We start from the raw sequence: 8496 nt of genomic DNA on the forward strand, positions 1-8496 counted from the left end.
CATAATTTAAACTGATTGGTTAAACTTGAATTGTTGTCAAAATAGTAACCAAAACTCAGGTATCCATTTCACAGCCAAATGTTACACATTTTCAATTTTCCAGTACACTCTGGGACTGCCATCTAGTCCTTTACACAGGTAAGCTCTCAGTTCAGAGCAGCATTCACTCTTGCAAAGGTACAGTACACGACTTCAACTTCATAAAAGTCAGTAATTGTTATTGTATGATCAATTCCTTGATAGTTCACATAACTTTGCAGCAAGTGCAGATGTTTTGACAGAACATTCAACCCTAATATTTTTCATTATTAATATTTCAGCATTTTAGATTACTGAAAATTAAGTTGCCTTTGAACTCCATTTGATTCACTTCATCACTTGTAATTAATTGCTCAAATTGCTAAAATATTATCTTTTGAAAACATCAGGAACATTTTCAAACACAACAAAACAATGTGTTACTTAGCGCATACCTCATTGGGTCTGAGATAACTTTTATCGTTTAGTCTAATTATAACCTCTGCAAGCGAATTCAAGGACACATGTCGCAATTAATTGGATGCCAGAATACCTGACAATTCGGAAGTACTAGTGATGGCCTTGTTAACTGACTAAACATTAATTAATATGCATCTCTTTCGTGGTATTCTCAAGATAAGATCAGATAATGAAGAACTTTAAAATTATTTGGTTCCTTTTTTTCCCCAAAATGCCAACCTTACCATTGCTCAATTAAATCATCAAATTCCTTTTCTAAACAAATCCAGTGTCCAGGTTTTAAATCTCACTTTCTGGCGACTTAACCCAGATATATAAAAGAGGTGTTTTTTAGCATCTGTCCTAAATTTGGCCTTTGTATCCCTAAATATTTGTTCTCTTGTCTGATTCCTTAAAAGGGTTGTTTCATATTACCTTTCCCAGTTTCACTAAGTATCAGAGATTACTTTGTATAGGTACCCATAAAATTTGTCGCGAAAAATTGAAATGCCTTGGTTTTTCAAGTTTCATTTATGTTCTTACTGACATTGGTGACTAGATGCTTGGCACTGCCTAAGAGGCCAATACCTACTAAAGATAGTTAGAAATGCAACACAATGAAGGACAGAACACAGCAAAAAAAAAAAATCACTCAAAATATGAAAGTTACTATTTCACATTAATGTAGCAATCATCTCAGGACATTTCACAAAGGCATAATCAGAAAAGATGGATGAGCCAAGAAAGGAGCTTTAATGAGAGAGGCCAGAAGCACGATGGACTGCAGAGTAGAATCATGGCAGAGAAGGAATTCAAGTGGGAGTTCAGATTATTAAGTCTAGGGATTGAAACAAAGCAGCCAATAGTGAGTGAAAAAAGACTAGAGAATTTCAAATTGTGGAGTTTCGATGTATAAAGGCATAGTCAATGTCTGAACGTGTGCATACTCTTATCAATAGGGCTAGAGTAGTTTCAATCCTTAAATACATGTTTAATAATAAATATTGCTACATTAATAGTAAATGCACTTTTATACAACTCTGGAAGCTACCTAATGTCAACAAAAAGTTTGAGAGATAAATTGAACTAATTATAATTAACATCCATTATTATTTTTAGGCATTGATGTAATTTTGGCAGCTTTGAGGTGCAAGATCTTTTTTTCTCAATAATCATTCTGTAGTTTCAGAGTACTCATTTTTGATTGAAAACGGGAACTATGACCATGACTGCTACTGTTAGGCTGCTATGACACTGAGGTGCACATGCAATGAACAAATATATTTTGGCTGCTTTCGAACCAGATCAAATCTTCTGAATGCAATCATCTATCCAAACTACTTAAATTCTCAGACTGACAAGATGATGAGAACATGATTTGATAATTCAGCAACTGCCTATTATTTTAAAGTTTGTAATACACTGCAAGATACTCCATCTCTTTCTCTAAAATCTGTGCAAAATTAATACATTGCTAACAAGCCTGTGAATGTAAAGGAAATATATTCAGCTGAATAATTTCATTAGGTATAGCTTTATTCCCAGAAAGCAAACTAAGAGTTTCCAGTCACAGATCTTGGGAACAAAATGCTGAGATGGTCCAAAAACAAACTTTACTTCAATATCCTTTTTGCAAAATAAAAACACATTAAAGATCATACAAATAGAGAGTCAGGAATGTTCAGATGATCACCACTTATCTGGAATCCATGGAGAACAAACCTCAGGGTGGCCAGCAGCTTGGTACCAATACCAGTAGCAGGCACTGGGGCTACAAGCAGCACAAGAGGTTTGAAGTCCATGACTAGGTTAAGTGCAGGAGTTCTCACAGGAATGAGTGGAGGGGAGGTCTGTGTGATTTGGGTCTTGATAGAGAGGCTGGTATGATAGTAAACACCCAAAGGAGGTACATCTTGGGGAGGAGAAGAGGGGTGTGATATCAATATAAAAAGGCGGCTCTTGAAGATGGTCTCCAGTTGGAAAGTATCTGCCAGGTCTCCCATGCCTCCAAATTCCTCTTCAGAAATTGCACCTCAAGTGGTAATTACCCAAATTATTGACAGGCCAAAAACTGTCAAGGGTTGTCATGTACATTCAAGGCTGAGATAGACAGATTTCTAATCATTAAGGGAATCAAGGGTTATAAACGTGGACAGGAAAATGGGATTGACAATTCAGATCAGTCATGACCTTACAGAATGGCAGAGTAGGTATTTAATGGGCAAAATGGTCTATTTCTGCTCCTACAATTTGTGGTCTTTGAGGTGGGCTGTCCTGGGCCTCACCATCTTATATAAAATTGCAGCTAGAGTGGGGTCAGGTAGGAGAGCATTGAGAAGACCTTCCAGACCTGCCTCTAAAAATTCAGATTTCAAATTGTTATTATAAACTGGAAAAAATGCAAGACACTGATTTCACCACAATGGAGGTGCCCACTCTCCTGCTAGAGAAGTCTGCAGGATCATCATTTTTATGCTCAAAAGAAATAAAACATTAAACTTTGCAACTTGGACTGTTAGAAAACAAGAATAATCTCAAGCTACAGTCCAGAATAACAACTATTATATGAATTATTGAGACTCCAATTTGACATTGTTAACCTCAGTGAGGCCAATATTCTTCAGTAAGAACAGCATTTTTAAAAAAAATCAAGCAGGGGATACACCTGCTATGGGAAAAGAAAGGCTGACAGTCAATCTTATGACCACAAGTTTGGTTTAGCCACCCAGAATAGGGCCTTAGATGCACTGTCAGAATCTCACTTGTTACAGTGCAGGAGACTGTTTGACCCATTGTACCTACACCTGCCCTATGAATAAGATGTGTCTTTTCAACATAACCCAGAATATTGTTTCTATTGACATTATCTACTGGCTTCCCAAATACCTAAAGGGAACCTGCATCCACCACACTTAATTCTCACTTCATATTTTCTTCTTTTACAAATAAACTCGCGCACGCCTGGTTCTTGATCCTTTTCAGAGGATACATTTTCTTCCTATAAAAGTCCAATCAGCCTTATTATTTTGAAACCTATCAAATCTCCTCTTAGCCTTCTTTCCTGACCCAATTTCTTCAATATATTCCACTACAAATCTTTTCCAAAATCACAATCACCTATGGGCACATTACAATTAAACGAGCCTGAAGATGGGAAACCAACATCTAACTGAGTGCCACCCGCCAACTGTGCGCCCTATATGAATGCCTCAGGAAACAGGAATTACCATGTCAAATACAAACCACCTCTCAACACCCCACAAGCCAGAACAGCAGAACAGAATGACCACAGAATGTTACGAGAAATGATAAATGATGCCCACAACCAACTCCACAAATATGAATGGGAAACTTCACGCAAAAAATTCTACACCAACACAACTGGCCAGGAATGGACAAGTACGCTAGAATGAGCCATCAACACTAAACAGCAGACTAGAAAAGACTAGACAAGAAAAACTGGACAAGCTCATATCCAGCAATAACATAGACAATTCAGAAGCTTGGATAAAGGACCGACCAGCAAGGAAAACACCGTCCTAGTATGAGGATAAACTTCAACCATAGGGACTCGGACAAAAAGGGACTTCCTAGCAGCACTGGAATCAACTGTGAAAGTAAACAGACGTATTGAAGAAATCCAGCAGGCCATCGGAAGTAGCACTAACACTAAGCGAAAAAGGAAGGAAGGAAACACCCTCAACACACAGGAAAGCAAAGCCCTGGGAGGACTTAGAAAAGGCGGAAATTTTGTAATCCTATCAGCAGACAAAGGGTGCATGACTGCCATCCTGAACAAAACACAATACAGTACGTTGAAAAGTAAAAAGTAAAACACACGACTCACAGATACCGACATCTACCAACTGGTGGCGATGGATCCAACTCCACAGCTAGAATACAGTATCACAGCAGCACTGAAGAAACTCCACAAGACAGACGTCCAAAGAATGAAACCCAAATGATCCAACACCCCATTTCTATGGATTACCAAAAGGTACACAAACCAGAGCCCCCACCCCTCAGACCCATGGTCTCACTTCCTGGCACACTGACATACAGGAGAAAAAAAAAGTGAGGACTGCAGGTGCTGGAGATCAGAGCTGAAAAATGTGTTGCTGGAAAAGCGTAGCAAGTCAGGCAGCATCCAAGGAGCAGGAGAATTGACGTTTCGGGCATAAGCCCTTCTTCAGGACATGCAGACTAGCAAAGGAACTTCAATGCAAACTGAAATACCTAGTAGAAGACTCATGCCAGTCCACCTAGGAATTCCTGAACAAAGACAAAGGTAAAGGACGAGGCCATGGTTTCCTGTGACTTGATGGCCTTATTCACATCAATAAAGACTACCCTGGCCGAAGAAACATTAGCATCACTACTAAATGAACCAAGGACAGAACACCAGACTGCACCAACTCCATCAGCAAGGACAGCATCCTCAAGCTAATAGATCTGTACCTCACGACCTACAAACAATTCAATGGGACACCCATGGGATCATCAATGTCAGGATTCTTGGCAGAAGTAGTTATGCAGAGGCTGGAACGAACACCCCTCCCCATGATCCAGCCCAAGCTTGTGGTTGACACCTTTGTCATCATGAAATGGAACAAAATTAGAAAAAACCCACAAACACAAATTATGTCCTTACGAGTATAAACTTCATCAAAGAAGAGAACAACAAACTCCCCTTCTTAGATGTCATAGTAGAACAAAAAAGCCAAATGAATACTGCAGACTAGTGACACACCCAGACCAGATACCTCAACTACAGTAGCAATCCCAACACCCATAAACAGAGCTGCATCAGGACATTTAAAAATGGGCCACAAAACACTGCAGCAGCCAGGAACTCCAAGATGCCAAAGATAAATACCTATACAATGTATTCAAGAACGGGTACCCAATAAGCAGACCACCAATTCTTAAACAACAAGCCTATACAAGAAAGCACAACACACCCAAAGACTCTAGCCACATTACCATACATTAAAGACATCTAAGATGACAATCAGACTACTCCAGCCCCTTAGCATCATGGTAACCCACAAACCTACCAACACACAAACAGCTCTTGAATCTAAAAAGGACCCTGTACCAACAACCTGCAGAATATATAAAACACCCTGCAAGGACTGCAACAAACATTACATTGGACAGACTGGCAGGAAACTAGCCACCAAAAGACATGACCAACTATCACTAATATCCTTACACACAGACAATGAGGGACACCAGTTCAACTGGGACAATCCAAAATAAGACACACACTGGTATTCCTAGAGGCCTGGCATTCAAACCAGAACTCCATTAACACACATCGATTTGGAACCCATTAACAAACCCCTCAGAAAAAGCAGCGGAAGTGATATTGCCCACCACAACAGACTAAGACAGACAAATAGAAAGTGCGACAGAACACCAGTGCTTCAACAGAGTCTAACTGAAGAAGTTACCTCGCATATTGATGAAGTCGAAGAACAAATGTTCCAGTGAGCAAACTTATAATCTCTCCAACATATTCTCATAATGTAAATTCCTCATTCCTGGAACCATTCTCATAAACCTATTCTGCACAGTCCAATGCATTCACATCATCCCTGAAATACAGCACCTAGAACTCCTCAAGTGTATAAATGACATCTGGTCAAAGCTCAGTCTTTTTTGATATGGCACTCTAGTCAATGTTTATATCCTGACCCTCAATACCTATGACAACTCCGAACTCCATTTGACCCATTACGTACCTACACTGCCATTCAGTGAGATCATAACTTAAGAGGTCCTCAACACGATCTGAAAAGATCTTTCTTTAATGCTAGGATTGGCAGAGTCTGATATATGAAGCAGAATCATTAGGAAAAATGTGGTGGAAAAAGCCAATGCAACTAGTGTGTTCACCTGCTGACCAAGTGTGCTCAGCAGAGCCTCGTTATAACAAACACTATCATCCAGAGGGTCAAATACAGAACTATGTGGTGACGTCCTCGGTTAAACACTTACCCCTCCTGAATTATGTCATCGATGCCATTTGGATAGATCAAATTGCTCAGTGTTTACATCCATTTGGTAATAATATCTCAACCCTAAACTAGGCTGACTGAAGAAAGAAATCTCAAGTGTTGTTCACAATGTTAAAAATCAAACTCTGCTCGAGAACAGTGGAATCAAATCAAATTAACTGTAGTAGATTCCCACGTACAAACCAATGTGGTCAAGCACTGTAGACACCAGGATTGAAGAGATAAACGTCTTGCTGAAATATGAACTCCCACAACACAAATGATACTCATCATTGTCTGGCAGAGCAACCAAGGGTCACAGATCAAGGTGGCAACATTCCAAAGGTTTATGGTTAACGTTCACAGAACAATTAAGAGGATGAAAGCCATGTGAGGGTAAGAGAAAACCCAGGCGATCTAACAATTCTAACCATTGTTGCATGCAAAGCTTTTTTTCAAATCACCAGGGCATTTGTAGACCAACTTCAAGTGGATAAAATTCCTTCACCCAAAGGATGGTGTTTCTCTCCTGAGGATGAGAAGACCAACTGTCAACAGTAGGATGTAAGTTTTCAACCCCCTAAATTGAGTCCAGTGGCAGTTGATATGTTCTAGATTATACCACAATGCCCTGTGACAAAAACAAAGTCACAACCCTAATGTTATTCCAACTGAAGTCTTCAAAGCTGATGGGCTTTTTCACACATTAAGACTCCATGCACTCCTCCTATGGATTCAAGAAAAAAAAACATCCATCTCCATTGACTTTAGGAATTTGATATTTGGAACTATCTTCAAGAAGGGAGATAAATCATGCTGTGAAAATTAAGTGATAATGTCTTATCCTTGGTAGGAAAAATCCTGAAACAGAATCTCCTGGTTTACCTTCTTCCCGTGACTATGGAAATTATCCAGATACAATGTCTATTTAAATCTTGCGAAGGAACCTTTGACATGTTGTTTGTTCCTGAATTTGTCTGTCAAATTGCAAGAATGACACTGAGCATTTTACATTGTATTCATCTTCCTAAACAAAGCATTTGACTCAGTAAATCAAAGTAGGCAGGCATCTGTTCCATGATATCAAGTGCTACCAAGATATTATAAGACCGAAAAAGAGTAGTGCATCACAGTCACAGATGAAGATATTTGTGGAATTGATTAGAATTGTTTCAATGTTACGGTGGAGATAAAAAGCCGATTAGAAGCTCAAGCATTGAAAATAAAATAACCTTTTGGTACTCAAAATATAGAACACCTTTATTCCCAGTAGAAGTAGGAGCTCCCCATTATTTATGCAACCACAACTAATTCATGAAAAGTGGAAGCTTGTTACAACAACATTTGAGGAGACAAATAGTGGAGTAAAGTCAAAAATACACAATTAAAAAATCAGAAAAAACAATATGCGTGTCTCAGTTTATTCTTTTCATCCTGTGTTCAGTTGTAAAGTTTAACAAATCAAAATTTACAAAATGTTGATATGTGGCTACACCGGAACAAACATCAGAGTGTCTCATATAATGCTGTGGATGTTAATACAAAAAAAATGTAGTTGCATGTTGTGGTTCTGTTCGCCGAGCTGGGAATTTGTGTTGTAGATGTTTCGCCCCCTGTCTAGGTGACATCCTCAGTGCTTGGGAGCCTCCTGTGAAGCGCTTCTGTGATGTTTCCTCTGGCATTTATAGTGATTTGTACCTGCTGCTTCCAGTTGCCAGTTCCAGCTGTCTGCTGCAGTGGCCGGTATATTGGGTCCAGGTCGATGTGCTTATTGATTGAATCTGTGGATGAGTGCCATGCCTCTAGGAATTCCCTGGCTGTCTCTGTTTGGCTTGTCGATAATAGTAGTGTTGTCCCAGTCGAACTAATGTTGCTGGTCATCTGAGTGCGTGGCTACTAAGGATAGCTGGTCATGTCGTTTCGTGGCTAGTTGGTGTTCATGGATGCGGACTGTTAACTGTCTTCCTGTTTGTCCCATGTAGTGTTTTGTGCAGTCCTTGCATGGGATTTTGTACAC

Source organism: Chiloscyllium punctatum, chromosome 3 (assembly GCF_047496795.1).
Source record: "Chiloscyllium punctatum isolate Juve2018m chromosome 3, sChiPun1.3, whole genome shotgun sequence".
Lineage (NCBI taxonomy): Eukaryota > Metazoa > Chordata > Chondrichthyes > Orectolobiformes > Hemiscylliidae > Chiloscyllium > Chiloscyllium punctatum.